Source organism: Lissotriton helveticus, chromosome 5_1 (genome assembly GCF_964261635.1).
Source record: "Lissotriton helveticus chromosome 5_1, aLisHel1.1, whole genome shotgun sequence".
Taxonomy (NCBI): domain Eukaryota; kingdom Metazoa; phylum Chordata; class Amphibia; order Caudata; family Salamandridae; genus Lissotriton; species Lissotriton helveticus.
This window is the reverse complement of record NC_136065.1, coordinates 831,962,179-831,986,366: the sequence shown is the minus strand read 5'-3', so window position 1 is coordinate 831,986,366 and position 24,188 is coordinate 831,962,179. Positions and strand designations below refer to the sequence as shown.

The 24,188-nt window shown below is 45.0% G+C and overlaps 1 long non-coding RNA gene across 1 annotated transcript in view; it reads right to left on the bottom strand.

Moving 5' to 3' along the window:
• The window catches only part of LOC144754933 (uncharacterized), a 39,877-nt gene that overhangs the window by 2,987 nt on the left and 12,702 nt on the right, over positions 1-24,188 (bottom strand). The gene's annotated exons all lie outside the window — the stretch shown is intronic.

Below are 24,188 nucleotides of genomic sequence, written 5' to 3'. Positions count from 1 at the left end.
CGAACTGCCCCAATTGCCCAAAGACAAAGGTTCTATCGTTGAACATTGGGGGGTCTGAATAACAAGTTGGATGACCCAAATCTCTTTATTAGCCAATACAAGATCTGCATGTTCCAGGAGGCATGGGCCAGAGGGGATGTTTCCAAATTGAGTTTTGCCACTTTCAGTATTCCCGCAACATCAGGGGGTAAAGGGAGACCATTGCGAGGCCTTAGCACATGGGTGGGAGTTCACTTAGGTTGTACGGCTAAGCAGATTGATACAGTATCCAACGATATTTCATGTGTTATACGTCAGTTTCCATCCAAGATTTTGATAGCTCTTTTAAACGTGTACTCTAAACCAACCGCCCAGGGTAAGGAGTCTAAAACGCTGGAAGAGCTAACTACGTTCTTAGCCACCATTGCAGATAAACATATGGTGATCCTAGGAGGGGACTTCAATTGCCAGTTTGAGCCACTAGAGGGAATGCTTCAGGACAGCCTATATGATGAGGATACATTTTGGGCAATCCCGGAGACCAGGTGCCCACCAGTTAAAAAATGGTGCCCTTGGTGATCCAGATGAACTGCCTTGCTTTGAAACACTCCCTAAGAGCTTGCAATGGTAGAACTTTGTCTGACACATCGAGCAGTTACACCTGCCATAGAAATGAGCGAGGCTCTCTATTAGACTATATTTTAATCAACTCCAAATCCTGAGACAGGCTAATTGATTTTAAGGTTATTCCACGGCGAGACAGTGACCATTATGCGTTAGTACTAGAACTAAAAGAGCTCAATCCTGGGAGTGTCCTTAATATGGATAATCCTATTGATGCTAGGTTGAAACTTTCAAATTGTAGGAGAAGAGTTCGTTGGTCTGACATCAGCCAATCACAAGATAAACTCAGCACTCTATACAAAGCCCTGATCCCGGTGCTTCTGACAGCATCTAACTCAATAACCCACCATAGGGATAGTATAGACTCTGAGATGGTCACAATGAACCATGGCAGGTTAGGGAAAGTCACACTAGACTTCTTCTTTCCCAAAAAAACTAATAGGCCAAGTAGGAATCCCCCCTACCATTGGTATAACAATCATTGCCATAATGCTAAAAGATCGCTGGTACTTGTTATCAAGGCCAATGATCGCCCGTTAATTAAAACTGCTAGGACGACCTATAAGGTGGCCATTTCTGAAGCCAAAAAAGGGTGGGAAATGGATAAGTAGGATGTTTTGAGAAGGTTCTTGGGAGCTAGGGATATGAGGACCTTCTGGAAAGTTGTCAACACAGGTAGCTCTGGTGCTAAATCACCGATGAAGCCGAATTTGGAAGCAGAGGTTTGGCTGGACTATTTTGAATCGCTCTACTCTAAGGGAGATACACTGAATGATGAGATAATTGAGGGATGCCCTTGAGGGACTGACTATTCCGCCAACATAGGGGAAACCAATGGCACTATGACAATAGCTCTAGTACAAGTATAAGTTTAAATGAGATTAAGAGAGCCCTCGCTAAAATAGCTCAACGTAAAGCACCTGGATTAGATAAAATTCCTGGGGATCTTTTTCGCAGTGAACCATCTGTATGGGCACCATACCTCTGGGTGTTATTTAATGCCATACTTCAAGGCATGAAGATTCCCCCCAGCTGGGTCGGAGCCGAAATAATCCCCATATACAAAAAAGGTTCACTGCTATTACCAACCAATTATAGGCTGATTTTGGCGCGTCGACTGCTGCTTCGGTTACAAACCTGGGTGGAGGAACGGAAGAACATTTATGGAAAAAGAGATAGAACGCTCTCACTAGCAAACAACCAATTGGTGACTGCCAGAATTAAAATAGCGTTTCTCCCCTATTTCATGTAATAGGCCCTGCTCTGTAGCTCCCCTACGTCGAATTTGAAAACTACTTTCGATAAATATCAAAAGAATTGTTATTATGTTTTAAAAAGGTAAACTTTAAAAGTCTCTTTATTTTGTGCTTGTTTGGGGCATTACGAATTTGAATCGTGCTGTTATTACCATGTTGTATGAAATAACACTAATATTACAAATAGCCATTCCAGCGGCCATTACTTCAATTTACCCAAATTATCGTCGCAGGTTACCTTTGAGAACCTAAGAGAACTGTAGTAGATTGGCGCGAATGTAACTTTAGAAAACCGTTGGGCACTAGCCATAAGATCTTACCAAACACAGTCCTCATTTATATATGTGTGATAAAACCCCCACATAATAGATTTAATTTCTAATATGTGAGGTTTTCTTAAAATAATGCTGTCTCTGTAGTAGACTTAAATATATATCAACACAGAAAGGTAATCGAAAGTTTTCCTATTCCCCATGTAGCCGTTTTTCCTGAAATGCAACTTCATCGTCAAGTGTCCTCATTGGTGCATATTGAGCTCGAGGACATAAAAAGCATGAAGACTTTTTACTAACAGAATTAAAAACATCAACTCAGACATTTTAATAGTAAGTATGCCGTCATCTTTAAAATTTCGCTATTTGGAGACCTGTTTTTGTTTTTGAAAATACCCAAATAAATCACGTTTAGTTAACATATAGGATCGATCCAATCATACTCATTTTTCTCTGCTTTTCCTTCTATCCTTCACAATTCCATCTATCTTGATAGATTATTTTTCTTGTAATATGTGTATAATTTTTAACATAGCCAATCCACTCTTGCCAAATGAGAGAAAGATATATGTTTTTCAGTAGAGACACACACAATGTACAATGACCATTAAATGTAATAAAATGAAACGAGAATAACGAATGAAAGAATGTACAATCTGAATTAGGAAAAATGTTTTATCATGGGGAACGGGTCCCCAGGTTACAATGCCTACCGACAGGACAGGCCCATAGGAAAGGGAGGAGGGATAGCCATAATAGCGAGAGAACATTTCAAAGTCCGCTGCTCGCCAATACCTATCAACTCTTGCGAAGCCATGCTGTTTGATATAAAACTATCCCCCACCTATAACTTTAAGGGAACACTGATTTACAGACCTCCGGGGACAAGATCTGCGTTTCTCACAAATCTTAGCAATATCACCGAGTCTATAGCATCAGAAGACTCTACCACGATGATGGGAGATTTCAACTTCTATCTAGAGCTTCTCAGTGATAGGGATACCGCAGCCCTCGTATCTGACCTAGACATAATGGGCCTTAGACAATTGGTTAAAACCCCTACCCATTTGGCAGGCCATACGCTGGACGGAATCTTTACGAATGTGGAAGGATTGTGTATCACCTCAGTTCTCCCTATGACCTGGCCAGACCACTCAGTCATCTTTAGTAGACTCACCATCAAAGGTCCTCAGAGAACAAAAGCCGCCCTTGCGAAAAAGGGCACTTTCAAAGCATGGAAGGACATCAATCCCAACGACCTAACGTTTCTTCTCAACACCACAACTCCGGAATTATCCACTGACCCCACCACCGCAACCAACCAATTCCAAAAATGGTTAGGTGAAGCTACGACTCAGCTGGCACCCACCAAATCAATATCTAAAAATAGAAATATGCCCAAAGCTCAGTGGTATACGGCAGAACTAAAAACTCAAAAACAATTAACCAGGAATAGGGAAAGACACTGGCGAAGAACCTACGACAGTGAAAACAAGGAAAAATATAAGAAAGCTCTTGCTACTTATAAAACAATGTTAATTGCTGCAAAAAATGATTTTTTCACACGCCACATAGAAACTGCTAAAAATTCCAGCAAACAGCTATATCACATTGCCAAAACCCTTGCTGGCAATGCCCCGGATCTCAACCCACCCCCATCGCAAACACTATTTGATGCTTTATCGGAGTTCTTTTTTGCAAAAGTTAACGACATTTATCAAGTATTCAACTCAGACCAGGTTAGTAGTAGTGCCACTACCCCCATGACCACTCCCAGAACCACCATGGCCTGCTTTAGTCCCCTCACCACTGACCAAATTAAGGGCATAGTAACAACAATCAAAGCTGGATCCGCCTTGGATCCCTGCCCAACTTCCGTACTTGCCAAGGTATCGGATACAGTAATCCCAATTATTACCATGGTCTGTAATACAATTTTGGCATCTGGATCTTATCCTGACTCACTAAAAAACACCTTGATCAAGCCTCTGCTTAAGAAGCCTGGTTTAGACAAAGGAGAATTAAAAAACTACCGCCCTATAGCAAGCCTCCCTTTTCTAGCTAAGGTTACAGAAAAGGCTATGAACCAGCAGCTATCAGCCTACATAGAAAACAACAATCTGCTAGATGACACGCAGTTCGGTTTCCGCAAACATCATGGAACGGAAACCGCTCTTATCAAAGCAGCCGATGACATAAGAGTCATCCGTGATCAAGGAGGAACTGCTTTGCTAGTTCTCCTGGACTTGTCAGCTGCTTTCGACACGGTTGACCATAAGATCTTGGTCGACCGTGTCGAGAGGATGGGCATTACGCTCACGGCCAGGGACTTACTTGCCTCCTTCCTGGCCAACAGAACTCAGGCGGTCACAGTGGGCCCTTTCCAGTCGGCTGATCTGTCGTTGCCGTGTGGGGTGCCCCAAGGCTCATCCCTAAGTCCGACACTATTTAATATATATGTGTCGGACCTTGCCAGTGTCATCAAAGCACATGGGATGGGCCTAACCTCATACGCTGACGACACTCAGTTGGTGCTGGCTATAAAGGGCGACGGACAAAGGGTGGCAGAGAGATTCCAAAGTGGGATGATTGCTATCGGCGAGTGGATGGCAAAGAATTGCCTAAAGCTCAACTCCGATAAAACGGAGGTGGTCATCTTTGGTAATCTCTCCCCAGCGTGGTCGGCTACTTGGTGGCCATCGGCCTTGGGCACACCCCCCAGCCCCACGGTCAAAGTCAGAAACCTAGGGGTTACTTTCGATGACCAGCTTAACTTTATGGCCCATGCAAACAAGGTGGCAGCTAACGCCCACTTCAAGCTTAGAATGGTAAGAAAAATCACACCTTATCTACCAGACTCAGCAGCAAAAACTTTAGTCACCTCCCTAGTGCTTACTTCGCTAGACTACTGCAATGGTCTGCTGCTCAATGCTCAGAGCAGAGTCACCAAAAAACTACAGACCGTGCAGAATGCTGCCGCTCGCGTTCTGTCAAAAAAAACCAAGTTTGCACCTATTTCAGACACGCTTAAAAGCTACCATTGGCTGCCCATCCACAACCGAGTAAAATTTAAATCTCTGTGCACAGTATATAAATCCCTACAGGATCAAGGACCTCGTTACCTCAAAAATCAACTGATCCCCTACAATCCACCTAGAACTCTCAGATCCACTTCTCTTAACCAACTAGTGGTTCAATGAAGCCGAACAGTTTCCTGGGGCGATCGCCGCTTCTCAATCGCAGCCCCTAGACTCTGGAACACTTTACCTAACCATATAAAAGCAAGTCCCACACTTCTCCAGTTCAGAAAAAAACTGAAAACATGGTTATTCAATCAGTGATCCATATTTCCGTACTTCCTGATCAAGGTGAGACATCAATGCACTTTTTAGCGCCGAGACGCCCAAGGGTAATTGTACGCGCTCTATAAATGGCAGTAATAAATAAATAATAAATAAATCAGAATATATGAATAGTTGATATTTATCATTGTAGAAATATGAGGCTTAATGTTACTAATAGTAATGTGAAAAACTGACCCAATGCCTTCTAACAGTTAGAATGGATTAGAATATATAAAGATGTATAGCGACTGATCTATATCTTTTTTGTGTTTATATCCCTTTTTCTTAGATTTATGTTGCTTAATGTCATGTTTTGTTAACTGCGAATGACGGTCACCTGACGAAGGCTACTGGCCGAAACGCGCATAGTTCAATTCCACCGCTTTGCCTACTTCATTTTTACAACGACCGAACATTGTCTTTCACAGTTTAATTTCTCAATTTTTTTTGTCCTGTGTATGTATAATTTTGTGTGTAACATGTCAATATCTGTACAAAATATATAATATAAAATGAAATCTAAAACATCTATATATATATATATATGAAAAATGAATAGAAAAAAATAAAAATAAAAATATAGTTTTGTGAATTTTAATACATCGTACTGAATTATTTTTTCAATAGATACAGTCGTCTTGATGCTAAATAAATATTTGGGCAGTCGCCAATTGGTTGTTTGCTAGTGAGAGCGTTCTCTCTCTTTTTCCATAAATGTTCTTTCTTCCCTACGACTAGCAAACTTAGTATTTGTAGGGGTCCCCTGTTTTTCAAAAAATGGAGGAACGGAAGATACTTACCCCCCTACAGGCAGGGTTTAGAGAAAAACGGTCTACTTTGGAACAAATACTCCGGCTACAACTATTACACTGGAAGATCATGTGTCTAGAGGGTGACAGCCTCTACTTAATATTTGTAGAGCTAAGATCAGCTTTTGATTTGGTCCCAAGGGAAAAATTGTGGGCAGTCCTCCACGAGATGGGGGTTCCAGCATATCTATCCCAACTCATAAAGCGGCTGCATGAGGAAAATTTCGCCCAAATCAGGTTTGGTAAGGATGGAAAGCTAACTGCACCCATCCCGATCAAACGCGGTGTTTGACAGGGCTGTGTGCTCACCCCTACTCTCTTTAGTCTATACATAAACGGTCTAATAGATTATTTACTTGTAGAGAAAGACCTTGATGCACCCAAGCTAGCCTTGCGTATAATCCCAGCAATTATGTTTGCCGATGACACTCTATTATTATCTAAATCACCCATGGGATTCAGAGGGTACTCAATAGATTTGAAACATTCTGTAGTGAAAGAGGATTAGAAATTAACCTACAGAAAACCAAATTTATGACATTTAACAGCCCTAACAGCACACAAGCAAACCCTTCACTAAATGGCAAACCCCTCGAGAGAGTTTCCTCTTACGATTATCTCGGCAGTACAATCACAGTGACTATGGATTGGGGGGCACAAATCAAAAAATCATCACTAAAATTGTCGCAATCGTCAGGTGGAATCATGAAGGTTTTCGGTAAGTCCAGCAAGAAACCAGTGAGTCCTGCCATTGAAATGTATACGGTCGAAGCTCGGGGAGGGGCGCTATATGGCGCAGAACTATGGGGTCACTCTAGTTCTGAGAACCTAACGCAAACAGAGAATAACTTTCTTAGACAGTTGTTGAATCTCCCACGAAGCACCCCACTAACTCCGCTCCGACTAGATTTGGGTGTCAGGGCAATTGCTGATAAATCTAATCTAACCATAGACCTTTATTATATTGGCGCCACCTGTGGGTTACTCCAGAACTTCTATCATACAGGGAGGAATTAAAAGAAGTGATGAACCTGCGGGGGGCAGACAAACTGTCGTGGCTTGCGTATATTAAGCACATTCTAGCCAGTATGGGGTTGGGGGAACTCTGGGCTGACCCTGAGCTCGCTTGCACCTCACTCCCCAGGAAACTGTTAAAGGTTCATTATGGGGAGTATAAAATGGCACAGTTTTATAGTAGCCACCGAGTAGGCAAGTTAACCTCAGCCTTTTTAGAAATCAAAGATAGGTACAAATTTGAGCCGGATGACATCAAGCCGGCAGCTGCTAGAAAGCTTTTTCTTCAGTTTAGGTATGGGGTTTTGCCTCTCCGCTGTTTCACACACAAGTGGGGGGGTCCGCAAGTCCTGAAGTGGCCGGCATGTGACTGCGCTGCTGAGTCAGTACTCCATGTGTTTTTTAGCTGTCCTGGCGGCTACCATAAGGCAAGAAAACAATGGCTGGTGCAGATTTGCAGAAACCTTGGAACTAGGCGTTGCTCTGAGGCTGTCAGGATACTGAAACACGATTTTAGTATCCCACTTGTTTACTCAGTCGCAGGTTTTCTATTTTCTATGTGGTGTACCCGCAGGATATTTTTAAAAGCATCCCTAAATAGTTAAGATAATGATTCTGGAGGAAACTAAATAAACGTATCATTAAATACCCGGAAAAAATATCTATCTATGGTCACTCTTGCCAGTTTTAAAACTAGGTCTTGTTTTTATATGATTAATTCTATCTGAGATATGTATGTTTGGTTTTCCAATTATGTCAACAGGAAAATTGTTCTTTTACTCTATATGTTTATTCCAAAGTATGTATATATATTTTTTTATATGCTCTTAATGCTTTTTAAAATCTAAGTATTGTTTCCTGTCCTTGAGTAGTTTAGTAGTCTACTACCAAAATTGCTGTGAAAACCTCATGCAGAAGCAGCCTGCATCGTGGGGCTCCCAGTGCTAGGTCATGTTAATTGCTTCATAAAATGAGTGGTAATAATAGCGGTCATCTTTCTATGAAAATTGTTTTTACTTAAATTATTTATTTATTTGCACTATGCACTTTCCAAAAATTAATCCTTGTCTCCTGCGTTGAATAACCCTCTGTTATATCCACTGCCCTCACTTTCTTTTAGTGAAGTAACTAGAATAGGGAGCATTTTAAAATTGGGTGTGGAAATTATTTATTTCATATGTGTGCCAGCAATGTCCATTACTGTTTTTAGGTCTTGGCTAAGTGCGCGGAAGCGCGTTCTCGCCGAGAACCTTTTGTCGCCGTGTCTGCTTTCCAGAAGACAATCCTGGCCGCGCGCATCTCCTTGGAGGCGATTTCAAACTGGCACGCGCACAAGTACGAGCGCTCAATTGACACACACACACACACGATCGCCCATGCACGCACGCACCCACACACACAGAGAACCCACCCCCGCCGTTGCATACACACACACGCGCGCACACACACACACAAGTGCTCCGTGCGCCCCCCCCCCCCGATATCTCAGTTCTGCAGGACTATGATCAAAGTGCAAAGGAGCCGTTCAAAACCCAATCCACTCAACTCCTAGTGAGATAGTAGAATCACCACATCAGGGCTACAAACCTCTTGGGTAGGAGGGCACTGGGTAGGGGATCGAGCATTTTGGTTGGAGGAGAGGCCTCTACCTCCCACCTTGCACCCAACGAGATACCATGCCACCTCGTCAGTAAGAAAGCTTGCCGCCCATAAAAACTCTGGAGTAAGTTGTTTTGTAGCTAGGAATGGTTCCTTGACCATGACAAAACCTGACGGATTTAGCTGCTGTACTCCAGAGTCAAAGCGATACAAAAGAGGATGATGGACGGGGCGTTTGAACAAATCAAACACTCACCCCCAGTCAACTGATCTGGGTTTAATCCATCACCATTCTTTAGTTCACTCAGCCACCCCAGTTCAGACATGGCTATATGCAAATCAGTCTGACCCTGTGCCTTATGGGAACAGTCCAGCCCGAACGGCCAAGCCATGTCTTCTGTAGTAAATGAAGTGAAGAGGCCAATGAAAGAATATAAGGCATTTATTATGCACTACAGAGAATAACTGGTGATCCCATCAGAAAGCAGGGAGCTAACTGACTGGAGAGAACACAGTGAAAGATGACATCAGGAAAATGGAATGTAAGATTTAAAGGGGTACAGCAAAACATAAGTGCAGAGAATACAACATCTTCCTTGGACCGGAAACAAGCATCCTGGGACCGGTTTCGGATTCATAATCCTCATCAGCCAGGCTATCTTGAATCCAGTGGCCAAGTGAACAAAGGACTCACGTCTGAGCATACCCTGCCACACTTAGGGCGAACAAAGCGATACAAAAGGGGATGATGGACGGGGCGTTTGAACAAATCAAACACTCACCCCCAGTCAACTGATCTGGGTTTAATCCATCACCATTCTTTAGTTCACTCAGCCACCCCAGTTCAGACATGGCTATATGCAAATCAGTCTGACCCTGTGCCTTATGGGAACAGTCCAGCCCGAACGGCCAAGCCATGTCTTCTGTAGTAAATGAAGTGAAGAGGCCAATGAAAGAATATAAGGCATTTATTATGCACTACAGAGAATAACTGGTGATCCCATCAGAAAGCAGGGAGCTAACTGACTGGAGAGAACACAGTGAAAGATGACATCAGGAAAATGGAATGTAAGATTTAAAGGGGTACAGCAAAACATAAGTGCAGAGAATACAACATATCCTCTTCCCTTCGTATAGAAGAAACAAAAGTAAAAAAAAACAAAATACTAAGCACATGCTCTTCGTTACAGAGAGAGACCTTACTTGCAAACAAAATCATGTAAGTAACCCGGAGGTCTTCTCACTCTTTGAGCTCTACCAGCACCAACCTCATTAGGAGGCACATTACCCCCACACTTAGCCTTCTTGTACAGTGCCACAGGCCTCAAATTCCAACTCTCACCGTTAAATAGAGTCACAAACCTTTTATGGACAATTGTTCCAGAACTTTCAAATATGGGCGAAGTGCAGGGGATAAGCAACTCTCTCTCCTTGCACCCTTCACAATCAGGTCTTTCACTTCACTCAACACCACATCCTTAGCCATGGAGGTATTCCACCAACTCCTACTAATTGCTCCAGCACACATATCCACTACCTCATCCACAGCAGCCACAGACCCTTCTGAATTGAGTGATTCTACCCCTAACTTGTCTACCATCTCCCAAGGTAGTGGAAGTCTAGAGAGCCCATCAGCTTGGCAGTTCCTCCAACCTGGAATATACTCAACATTGTACAAATACTCTTGAATCCTAGCAGCGAGTCTAGCTAACCTCGCAGAACCCTTGCCAGTCCCACCAGGTGAAAGGATTTTAACTAAGGGTTTGTGATCTGTCAACAACGTAAACTTGAACCCCCACAAGTACATTCTGTAATACTCACAACCCCACGCTGCAGCCAGAGCCTCCCGCTCGATTATAGAGTAATTCCTCTCTGCCGTTGTGAGCGTCCTTGAAGCAAAAGCTACAGTCTTGAGTCCAGATTCATGTACTTGAGCAAAAACCGCACCAACCCCCACAGCACTCGCATCCACCGTCAAGACTGACTTACGGTTGGTGTCGAACGGTGTTAAGATGCCTGCCTCACAAATTTCAACTTTGATCTTTTTAAAACACTCTTCCTGTTCCACACCCCACACAAACTTGCATCCTTTCCTCAACAACACCTTAATCTTTTCGGTTTTCTCTGCAAAATCTCTTACAAACTTAGCATAGTACTCGATGAGGCCGAGAAAAGACCTCAACTGATCTTTGTCACACGGAGCTGGTGCATTCCTGATAGAGTCCAATAAGTCTCTCTTGGGTTTGACCCCGTCAACAGACAAAGTATATCCAAGGTATTCAACTTCCTCCACCGCAAATTTACATTTCTCTTTCTTTAGAGTCAATCCGGCTTGTTCCATCCTTTCCAAAACAGTTTTTAAAATCAAATTGTGTTCTTCAACAGTCTCCCCAAATATCAAAACATCGTCCTGGAAATACACCACGTTGTTCACACCCTTCAGTACAGCTCCCATCATTCTTTGAAATACTCCAGCTGCAGAAGCAAGTCCGAAAGGCATACGTGTGAATTGATATATCCCCTCAGTTGTTATGAAGGCTGTCAACGCCTTGGAGTCTTGATGTAGCTTTATTTGGTGATAAGCGCTGCGGAGATCCAGCTTAGAAAAGTACTTTCCCCCTTTTAGTGACAAAACCAACTCGTTGATGTTCGGTAATGGAAAGTTGTCTACTACAATGTTCTGGTTCAAGGTGCGAAGGTCCACACAAAAACGGAATTTTCCGTCCGATTTGGTCGTAATAACTACGGGAGAAATCCAGGGTGACGTTTCGATCTGTTCTATCACCCCCTGGTCTAGCATCTCCTTCAACATCTTCTTCACTTCCTCACATGCAATAAATGGAACCTTCCTCACCCTGTGTTGCATAGGTACGGCATCATCACGCAGTACAATTTTATGCACATAACCTCTCAACTCTCCAATGTGCTCATCAAACAAACCATTCATTCCTTCAACAATCGAATCCGTGGTTATACTATCAACAACCATCACCTGTTGTGCTGCCCTGGGATTGATGATTATACCGAGGTCATACTGTTGCCCCCACCACAAAATTGCAGGACCCGATTTGGCTACATACACCTTTCCTTTAGCGGAACGGTCCTTAAATGATAATACACATACCATAAATCCGATCACATCTATACTCTCACCCTGATACCCACAGGGACTAATATCACTAGCTAATAATTGCACGTCCTTCCAATTTTCCAAGTACATATCTTTGGGGATAATAGTCCACAATGACCCCGGATCAACCATCAACTGGACCTCTATTTTATCGATAAGAAATTGGGCCTTAGGCCTGTTTCTTCTACCAGGCTCACCTTCGCTCACACCATCTTCACCCAAACACAATATTTTGTTGGCACCCTCAACACCAATAATATCTCTCACTACTTCCCTGTTTTCCACAACAGCCACTTTAACAGCATTTGTACCCCTACACATCTTGGCGAAATGTCCTTTCCTCCCACACTTTCTACACACTTGGTCAATAGCAAAGCATCTCCTGAAATCTGAGCTATGGAAAGTACTCCCGCACCTACTGCACATCCTCCCTTGGAATCTATTCCTGTCATTGCCTGAAAACCCATTGTTAAATCTCCTCGGACCTCTGTCACCCAGATCTACACTTTTCTTGTTCACAGCAGCAACTTCATCATGCTCAACACAAGAAACTCCATTCCCTTGTACATTTTCCTTTGCGTTATCTTTTCTTTCCATCTCTCTCATGCATGCATTCGATTCCTCAACTACTTTCGCTATGTCAATAGCCATTTGCAAGGTAGGATTTTTCGCCGCCCACAGTTTTTCCTGCATCTTTTTATTCCGGCATTGTACTATCAACTGATCACGTATCATTTCGTCTCTTATCTCTCCGAAATTACATTTAATGGACAACTCACGTAACCTAGCCACAAATTGGTCCACTGATTCCTCATTCCTTTGGGGTTGAGTGTAAAATTTATGTCTCGCCATGACGATATTTACTTCCTTTGCATACTGCTTCTTCATACGAGCCTTTGCTTCCGTGTACACGTTGGTTATTGCCCTTCCATCTTGGTTTAGTCCTACTGGAAGATATTTAAAAGAACGTTGACCTTCTTTGCCTAAAGCACTTAACAAAAGGGCTTTTTTCCTAGTTGCGCTGAAATCCTTCCCATCAAGCGCTTCTATATAATTCTCAAAAATGTCTATCCATTCATCCCACTCAATGGGTGGATCTCCAGTAGTTTGTAGGAACATAGGCGGTACAATAACATTAAGGTTCTCCATTTCAAAAGTTTTTTTTTTTTTAAATGTACACTCTCGATATATTGCTTATAAAATAGTGTAGGCACTACTCTTCTCTACACACAGGTGGTCATTTTCATTGATGTGGGCACACTTCCACACCAAACACACAATAAAATATTTTTTATTGACATTCTAGTGACCCTTGAACCTTTAAAGTGTACTTTTGGTTTCTCCAAATAATTTTCTCACCGTTTAAATCACTTCCCTTGTTGTTTGCTGTCACTCGTCTTTTGAATAATTAGCTACGGAATGTGTCCTTAGCCAGCTGCCATGATGCTTGAATAACACGTTGTTTAGTTACTGGAAACAGCGCTCGTATAACGCGTTGCCTAGATACCGTGTAAGCAAAATGGCGTCTCCGTTGCGTCGATGCGTCATTGCCGCCTGACGTTGCTTGACGCTGGTCTCCGGTCCACTTCCTGCTAGACGTTCTGTGTGACGTCTACGGTGCGAATGGCTTGGTTCGAGCGGTGACACCAGGAAAGATCAGGTAGGCGCTGTCTGCTCGCGCTCGTACTTTAAAAGATGCTGACAGATTCAAAAGATGCAGCAGACTGTTTTCCGACGATCACAAATAACGTTAGCGATCAATAGAGTAGAAATTGTGCATTTTGTTTCGAACTAAGCAGTCAATCCATAGGCAATCAAAAGGAAAGTAATGGTCCGTTTTAATTCCAATTAAATGCACAGTTCTAATGACGATCCTGCACTACTCTTAAGGGACACAGTCAGACTCGAAATTAGGTTAAAATGTCTCTCAAACTCACCAATAGTTTAATAAAGTGTCGAAGCCATAGGTCGATTTCCTTTACTCTTTTGTAGTTCTTCTTTTCCCAAAGAATGTCTCTTTCCTTACTGGAACTTTTCCATGAAGATGATGCACTTTTCCTCACAGTGGCTTGAAATAATTCTTGTGAGGTTTTCCTCTGGTGATTTCCTTTTCTTCAGTTTCCTTTTTTTTTTTTTTTAGCTCTTTTGTCAAGTTCTTCACCAGTCTCAAATATTTTTTTTATAATTGCGTGGTTCTTCTCTCACCAGTGGAGTTCTTCTCCCTCTGTAGTTGTTTAGCTCGCCCTGCTCATTGTCGCCATGTGTAGTAAATGAAGTGAAGAGGCCAATGAAAGAATATAAGGCATTTATTATGCACTACAGAGAATAACTGGTGATCCCATCAGAAAGCAGGGAGCTAACTGACTGGAGAGAACACAGTGAAAGATGACATCAAGAAAATGGAATGTAAGATTTAAAGGGGTACAGCAAAACATAAGTGCAGAGAATACAACATCTTCCTTGGACCGGAAACAAGCATCCTGGGACCGGTTTCGGATTCATAATCCTCATCAGCCAGGCTATCTTGAATCCAGTGGCCAAGTGAACAAAGGACTCACGTCTGAGCATACCCTGCCACACTTAGGGTGAACAAAGCGATACAAAAGGGGATGATGGACGGGGCGTTTGAACAAATCAAACACTCACCCCCAGTCAACTGATCTGGGTTTAATCCATCACCATTCTTTAGTTCACTCAGCCACCCCAGTTCAGACATGGCTATATGCAAATCAGTCTGACCCTGTGCCTTATGGGAACAGTCCAGCCCGAACTGCCAAGCCATGTCTTCCTTGGACCGGAAACAAGCAACCTGGGACCGGTTTCGAATTCATAATCCTCATCAGCCAGGCTATCTTGAATCCAGTGGCCAAGTGAACAAGGGACTCACGTCTGAGCATACCCTGCCACACTTAGGGCGAACAAAGCGATACAAAAGGGGATGATGGACGGGGCGTTTGAACAAATCAAAAACTCAGCCCCAGTCAACTGATCTGGGTTTAATCCATCACCAATCTTTAGTTCACTCAGCCACCCCAGTTCAGACATGGCTATATGCAAATCAGTCTGACCCTGTGCCTTATGGGAACAGTCCAGCCCGAACTGCCAAGCCATGTCTTCCTTGGACCGGAAACAAGCATCCTGGGACCGGTTTCGGATTCATAATCCTCATCAGCCAGGCTATCTTGAATCCAGTGGCCAAGTGAACAAGGGACTCACGTCTGAGCATACCCTGCCACACTTAGGGCGAACAAAGCGATACAAAAGGGGATGATGGACGGGGCGTTTGAACAAATCAAACACTCACCCCCAGTCAACTGATCTGGGTTTAATCCATCACCATTCTTTAGTTCACTCAGCCACCCCAGTTCAGACATGGATATATGCAAATCAGTCTGACCCTGTGCCGTATGGGAACAGTCCAGCCCGAACTGCCAAGCCATGTCTTCCTTGGACCGGAAACAAGCATCCTGGGACCGGTTTCGGATTCATAATCCTCATCAGCCAGGCTATCTTGAATCCAGTGGCCAAGTGAACAAGGGACTCACGTCTGAGCATACCCTGCCACACTTAGGGCGAACAAAGCGATACAAAAGGGGATGATGGACGGGGCGTTTGAACAAATCAAACACTCACCCCCAGTCAACTGATCTGGTTTTAATCCATCACCATTCTTTAGTTCACTCAGCCACCCCAGTTCAGACATGGCTATATGCAAATCAGTCTGACCCTGTGCCTTATGGGAACAGTCCAGCCCGAACTGCCAAGCCATGTCTTCCTTGGACCGGAAACAAGCATCCTGGGACCGGTTTCGGATTCATAATCCTCATCAGCCAGGCTATCTTGAATCCAGTGGCCAAGTGAACAAGGGACTCACGTCTGAGCATACCCTGCCACACTTAGGGCGAACAAAGCGATACAAAAGGGGATGATGGACGGGGCGTTTGAACTAATCAAACACTCACCCCCAGTCAACTGATCTGGGTTTAATCCATCACCATTCTTTAGTTCACTCAGCCACCCCAGTTCAGACATGGCTATATGCAAATCCGTCTGACCCTGTGCCTTATGGGAACAGTCCAGCCCGAACTGCCAAGCCATGTCTTCCTTGGACCGGAAACAAGCATCCTGGGACCGGTTTCGGATTCATAATCCTCATCAGCCAGGCTATCTTGAATCCAGTGGCCAAGTGAACAAGGGACTCACGTCTGAGCATACCCTGCCACACTTAGGGCGAACAAAGCGATACAAAAGGGGATGATGGACGGGGCGTTTGAACAAATCAAACACTCACCCCCAGTCAACTGATCTGGGTTTAATCCATCACCATTCTTTAGTTCACTCAGCCACCCCAGTTCAGACATGGCTATATGCAAATCAGTCTGACCCTGTGCCTTATGGGAACAGTCCAGCCCGAACTGCCAAGCCATGTCTTCCATGGACCAGAAACAAGCATCCTGGGACCGGTTTCGGATTCATAATCCTCATCAGCCAGGCTATCTTGAATCCAGTGGCCAAGTGAACAAGGGACTCACGTCTGAGCATACCCTGACACACTTAGGGCGAACAAAGCGATACAAAAGGGGATGATGGACGGGGCGTTTGAACAAATCAAACACTCACCCCCAGTCAACTGATCTGGGTTTAATCCATCACCATTCTTTAGTTCACTCAGCCACCCCAGTTCAGACATGGCTATATGCAAATCAGTCTGACCCTGTGCCTTATGGGAACAGTCCAGCCCGAACTGCCAAGCCATGTCTTCCTTCGACCGGAAACAAGCATCCTGGGACCGGTTTCGGATTCATAATCCTCATCAGCCAGGCTATCTTGAATCCAGTGGCCAAGTGAACAAGGGACTCACGTCTGAGCATACCCTGCCACACTTAGGGCGAACAAAGCGATACAAAAGGGGATGATGGACGGGGCGTTTGAACAAATCAAACACTCACCCCCAGTCAACTGATCTGGGTTTAATCCATCACCATTCTTTAGTTCACTCAGCCACCCCAGTTCAGACATGGCTATATGCAAATCAGTCTGACCCTGTGCCTTATGAGAACAGTCCAGCCCGAACTGCCAAGCCATGTCTTCCTTGGACCGGAAACAAGCATCCTGGGACCGGTTTCGGATTCATAATCCTCATCAGCCAGGCTATCTTGAATCCAGTGGCCAAGTGGCACGCGCACAAGTACGAGCGCTCAATTGACACACACACACACACGATCGCCCATGCATGCACGCACCCACACATACAGAGAACCCACCCCCGCCGTTGCATACACACACACGCGCGCACACACACACACAAGTGCTCCGAGCGCCCCCCCCCCGATATCTCAGTTCTGCAGGACTATGATCAAAGTGCAAAGGAGCCGTTCAAAACCCAATCCACTCAACTCCTAGTGAGATAGTAGAATCACCACATCAGGGCTACAAACCTCTTGGGTAGGAGGGCACTGGGTAGGGGATCGAGCATTTTGGTTGGAGGAGAGGCCTCTACCTACCACCTTGCACCCAACGAGATACCATGCCACCTCGTCAGTAAGAAAGCTTGCCGCCCATAAAAACTCTGGAGTAAGTTGTTTTGTAGCTAGGAATGGTTCCTTGACCATGAAAAAACCTGACGGATTTAGCTGCTGTACTCCAGAGTCAGCATTTGACCCCATCATGCTGACTTGCTTGATGTAATGGTAAACTCTATTCCTAAGTTTATATTATTTCAAAATGTATTTCACCGCATGGCGCGAAATATTCCAGCCCACAAAATATAATTGACATTTAACTCCTTCGTTTTTGTTTATACCGCACGTTTAGTATTATGAGGTATTTTTGCAATGTAGAGCTTGGCACTTTCTTGAACTGAGAAGCCTTTAGATTTCTTATGGTCTGGCTCTGAATGTAAATCTGAAAACAATTCCTTATATTTTAGACTGATCGTTTATTGTATTTGTAATAATTCAGTGGAAATCAGACTTTATGGCTTTGCACCTGTAAGCACGCACACAAGTAAGAGCGCTCAATTGACACACACACACACACACACGAGCGCCCATGCACGCACGCACCCACACATACAGAGAACCCACCCCCGCCGTCGCATACACACACGCGCGCACACACACACACAAGTGCACCGAGCGCCCCCTCCCCCCTCCCCCCTTCCCCCTCCGGCCCACTTACCGTCACTCCGGACTTTATCCGCCACCGCGGGGCTCTCCCTCGGGCATGGGAGCCCCGCCTCACCAGCAATGCTTCTCTCAGTGGGCGCGTGCACGGGCTTCCAAAGCCGGAATTCCCGCCCCACGGAAGGTTTCGGTTTCGCTCACGTCGGAATCGCTGGGGGCGTGTGGTGAGTACCCTTTATTTAGAACCTGCCCTTCGCCAAGGATATCGTTGCTCTTATCAAAGCTTGTCCCCCCAGAGGCTGTGCTCATCAGACCCCCACCGATTTCTTCAGACATGGCACCTCTTTCTTTGTGTGAGGCTACTTATGGACATCACGCCCCCTCCTCCACCCCTATGAACTTGCCTGAGTCCGCCAAACTATGCGCTGCCTAAAACGAAATAATTAAATGTGTGTTCAGTTTTTGATCGTTTATGCTGTACATAAAAGCTTCTGAATGTAATCTGGAATCACACTGTGCGCCTGCCTGCACGCGTGGAGTTGGGAGCTTTGATGCAGGCTACTCAATCAGGAAAGCACGCTCCTACGTTTATTCTACCATTTTTAGTGGCTTGCCTCATTTAAAAAAATCTTGGGGGCTGTGTGTCCCTGAAGTATTGTTCTTTTTGCAGTTTAATACACCGCGAACTTGATCTGACGGTATTGGACCGCTTTACATGAGCACCAGTTGCATTACAAGGCCAGGTTGTGTTTTTTTAAGGCACAGGGATATTATGAGTTTTGCCAGACTTAGGGCGTGTAAGGGACACAGCTTACTTTATTGGACACATGTAATATTATCGAACATGTCAACTTTATGAAATCAAGAGCCATTGCGGAGTTTGTGGATATATGTGGTTGCTGCGTGTTGTGTACCGGATATACTTCCATTGGGTCTTGCCCCTTACTACAAGCATTTTCGTGGTTTGGAATAGCTCTGTCCACACTTTGTACTCCGGTTGAGTAGTGATGGAGCGTCCTCTGAAAGGGGTTGCGATCACGGGCATCGTATCTGCATGACTAACAATGGTTTACATTGACATCTACTGAATACACTCTTGTCAACATGCATTCCTCTAGCTCCTAGTGGACATCAGATGGAAGATCCTACGGCGAAGAGGCATGGCTTCTGTTTGACCCCCACCCAGTGTGTCAGGTGAGCTGCGGAGGCAGGCGCCATCTGGAGCCACAGCAGCATGCCTGGTGCCTGCTGCATGCAGGGCCGGAGTGGCTCGCCCCTCCCCCTCGTATGAAAGTGTGAACGTAACTAGCACATCCTCAGTGCACTTCACAGAAATAATGTTCACTCCACCCTAATACCCGGTCACTCTGTGACTTTTAGGTGCCAGTGACTTCAGGTGACATAAAGTAATGTAATGTAGCAGCACAGAGCAAGTGCCTGCTATCAACAGTGCTTGCCCATGATCAATGGTTTCGGATTTAGATTTTTGCTGCGAAATGCCACTTGTCACATCGCTTTTTTTTTTAAGTGGATGGCTCTCGATTTATTTCAGCTTTTAGGCTACGTTTTCCTGAAAAAAATAAGTTTTCATATACATATGGTTTACACATCTGAAAGACAATCCCGCAAGTCACCCTGGTCCCAGATTTTAATTTGTCATTCGAAGCATGGCCATAGCTTGGTTTATTTTTAGTACTTTAGTGGCAGTGCTCACTGCAGGACAACTTTCAGTTCTTATATTTTCTGCTTCTATTGTCCGGGATTTTCACTCGGTGGTACTTTCGCGGCAACGTCACACTCCGCAGGACTTAAATAAATACCTATGCCATTGTTAAGTGAGTTTAATGAGGCACAAATCTCATCAAAACTGCTATATTTTGATATAATTTTTGTTTACATAAAATAAGCAAGAAGTTACTTTTTAAAGTGCAATTTACTTTTAAAAAAATACAGGTTTCAGGTTGGGAATACCTTGCTAAACAATATCACATGATTTCATAATAGTGTCATTTATTTGGCCCTGCCCTTCTCAGAACAGTGGCAGTAGGTTGTAGGAATTTTCAAAAATGCATGAATCAACACACTGAGGTAAAGAAACCTATTTTATAGCTGATGTACCATGATTATATTTTTATTTGTATGAAGACTTTGTGCTTTTTAGTAAGTGTGTGTGTGGTGCTCTGTGTGTGAGGGGGGCTCTGAGTGGGTGTGGATGTGTGTGTGTGGGCGTGTGTCTGTGTGGGGCTCTGTGTGGGTGGCTCTGTGTGTGTGGGTGGCTTTGTGTGTGTGGCTCGGTGTGGCTCTGTGTGGATGTAAATGCAATAGATCATGCATTTGTGAGCGATTAACCTATTGGCATTGTAAATGACAATGCCATTTATTTAACGATTAAGCTATTGGCAATGCAAATGACAATGCCATTTATTTAAGATAAAAAAAAAAAAATGTCATGAGCAATGCCAATAGCTCTACCTTTAATAATGCCGAGACCATTGCATTGTAAATGCTTGTTACTATTTGTTTTTCACTACATGCAATTGATTTTCTTTGTAGTTTCAAATGTATTTGTAAGTACTGTGTCTGTACTTTTAAGGTCATATTGACCGAAATAAAGTTTATTGAACGAATGTATGTATGATACGTTGGGTGGACCTTACACAAATCCAAGTTGTGATTCACACAACACCAGCCAGATGTCAGAATACAAGGATCTTGTCATGAGGTGGGCCATCTACTCAGGGCAGATCACAGTTTCACCACACATGCCATGAATCAAAAGCACTGTTCTTAGAATGCTTAACTGATATTTATCCATACTTTCCCCATTTTCAGTTCCTACAGGTATTTATTGATAGAATACAGGGGGTGATAGGGTAATGGTGTTTCTCAGAAGAGAATGCATTTACAGTATTACCAAACTCCCAATAAGGCACACAGACTTCTCTGTGGGTGGCACTAAATTATATGCCTCAAAGTGTTATTGTTCCTCTGGCCCAGGTCTCTTCTTTGGGACTACTGTGTCCTCGGTGGAACCAGAGATTTCTGTCATCCATTCAAAGTTCACTGGCTCAACTTGCACATGATCCTGAGAAACCTCTTTTTATTGCCTTTAGCATCCAAGTTCAAGTTCAGAAATTTATATAGCGCACTACTCACCCATACTGTCTCAAGGCGCTTGGGGGAGGGGGTGCTATTACGTATCGAATATCCAAGTTTTAAGTTGCTTTCTGAAGGAGAGGTGGTCCTGAGTAAGGCGAAGGTGGGTGGGGAGAGAATTCCAGGTCCTGGCCGCAAGGTAGGAGAAGGATCTTCCCCCCATAGTGGATCTATGGATGCGCGGGATAGCGGCGAGGGCTTGATTGGACGATCGTAGTTGGCGGGTGGGGGTGTAGAAGGACAGTCGCTTGTTGAGGCATTCGGGTCCTAGGTCGTAGAGGGCTTTGTGTGCGTGGGTGAGGAGACGGAACGTTATTCTCTTGTTGACGGGGAGCCAGTGGAGGTCTTTCAGGTGATCGTAAATGTGAGCTTGACGAGGGATGTCCAATATGAGTCTGGCTGAGGCGTTTTGGATGCGTTGGAGTTTTTTCTGTAGTTTGGCTGAGGTTCCGGCGTAAAGGGTGTTTCCGTAATCCAGTCGGCTGGTGACTAGTGCGTGAGTGACCGTCTTTCTTGTTTTGGTGGGGATCCAACGGAAGACTTTTTTGAACATGCGTAGGATGTTTAAGCATGATGATGAGACGGCGTTGGCTTGTCTGGACATCGAGAGGGAGGAGTCCAGGATGAAACCCAGGTTACGTGCGTGATTTGTAGGTATGGGTGCTGTTCCCAGGGCAGGTGGCCACCAAGAGTCGTCCCAGGCAGAAGGGGAAGAGCCTAAGATGAGGACTTCCGTTTTGTCCGAGTTTAGTTTTAAGCGGCTGTTCTTCATCCATACGGCTACTTCTTTCATTCCTTCGTGTAGGTTGGTTTTGGCGGTGTTTGGGTCTTTGGTAAGAGAGAGGATCAACTGAGTGTCGTCTGCGTAGGAGATGATGTTGAGGTTGTGTTGGCGTGCGATGGATGCGAGGGGACTCATGTAAACGTTGAAGAGGGTGGGGCTGAGTGATGATCCTTGAGGTACGCCGCAGATGACTTTGGTGGCTTCAGATCTAAAAGGGGGGAGGCGGACTCTTTGGGTTCTTCCGGCGAGGAACGAGGTGATCCAATCCAATCCTTTTCCTTGTATGCCGACGTTGCTGAGGCATTGTATGAGGGTGCTGTGACAGACTGTGTCGAAGGCTGCGGAGAGGTCAAGTACGATGAGGGCGACTGTTTCTCCGTTGTCCAATAGAGTGCGTATGTCGTCAGTTGCTGCGATGAGGGCGGTTTCGGTGCTGTGTTTGGCTCGGAAGTCGGACTGTGAGGGGTCGAGGGATTTGTTGGATTCAAGGAAGGCGACGAGCTGACTGTTGACTGCTTTCTCAATGACTTTGGCAGGGAATGGAAGGAGCGAGATGGGGCGGTAGTTCTTAAGTTCAGTGGGGTCTGCTGTGGGTTTCTTCAGAAGCGCGCTGAGTCGGCATGTTTCCAGCTTTCCAGGAAGGTAGCGGAGTTGAAGGAACAGTTGATGACATCGCGGAGATGGGGTGCGATGATCGAGTCTGCTTTGTTGAAAATGTGGTGGGGACATGGGTCGGATGGCGATCCTGAGTGTATAGAGTTCATCAGGCGGATGGTGTCTTCGGTGGTGATTGGGTTCCAGGCGTGAAGGTTGTTGGAGTGCGGTTTTGGTTCGGGGGTGGGTGGAGTGGGCTGGTCTTCGGGCTGGATTTTGAAGCTGTTATGTATGTCGACGATTTTGTTGTGGAAGAATGAGGAGAGAGAGTCGCAGAGGTCTTGGGAGGGAGTGATGTCGTTGGTGCCAGCGGTGGGGTTGGTGAATTCTTTGACGATGTTGAATAATTCCTTGCTGTTTTGGGCATTGTTGTCGAGTCGATCCTTGAATGCTGATTTCTTGGTGGATCGGATGAGTTGGTGGTGTTTGCGGGTGGCGTTCTTGAAGGGGGCCAGGTTGTCGGTGGTTGGGTTTTTTCTCCAGGCTTTCTCGAGGGAACGACAGAGCTTCTTGGATTTTTTCTTAGGTTGTCGTTGAACCAGGGGGCTTTTTTGCTACCTTGATTGATTTGATGGTTTTTCAAAGGTGCAAGTTCGTTGGCGCTGTTGGTAATCCATTGTGTGATGTTGGCGGCTGCTTGGTTTGGGTCTGATGATTTGTCAGGAGGGTTTTGGTGAAGCGATGTGAGGAGTTGGTCGGCGGTGATTTTGTTCCAGTTTCTTCGGGGAATTGGTTGTGGCTGGTTGTGGGTCGTGGTCTTTTTGTAGTTGAAGTGGACGCAGCTGTGGTCCGTTGAATGGAGAGCTGTGGTGTGATGGAAGGAGATGTGCTTGCTGGAGGTGAAGATGGGGTCAAGCGTGTGTTCGGCAAGGTGGGTGAGGGTGTCAACAAGTTGTTTGAGTCCGAGATTGGCCAGGTTGTCCAGAAGGGTGGTGGTATTGCAGTCGTTTTTCTTTTCCAGGTGGAAGTTGAGGTCTCCCAGAAGGATGTAGTTCTCGGAGGGGAGGGCATGTGGGCTGATGAAGTCAGAGATATCTTCACTGAATTGTGTACGAGGTCCTGGTGGTCTGTAGATGAGGGTGCCTCTGAGTGTGGTCTTGGGGTCGGTGTGAATCTGGAAGTGAAGGTGTTCGGCGGTAGCGAGGATATCGTCGGTATTGGTCGTGATGCAGATGGTGTTTTTATGGACGATGGCGATGCCTCCTCCTGTTTGGTTGTTTCGGTCCTTTCGGATGATGTTGTAGCCTTCCGGGATGGCTATGGCGATGTCGGGCGCTGATGACGCGTTCATCCAGGTTTCTGTAAGGAAGGCGACGTCCGGCGAAGTAGTATCGAGTAGGTTCCAGAGTTCGATGGCATGTCTGTGGACCGAGCAGGTGTTGAGCAGGATGCATTTCAGGTGGTTAGTGCTGGGGCTCTGTTTGGAGTTTGTGGGTTTCGTG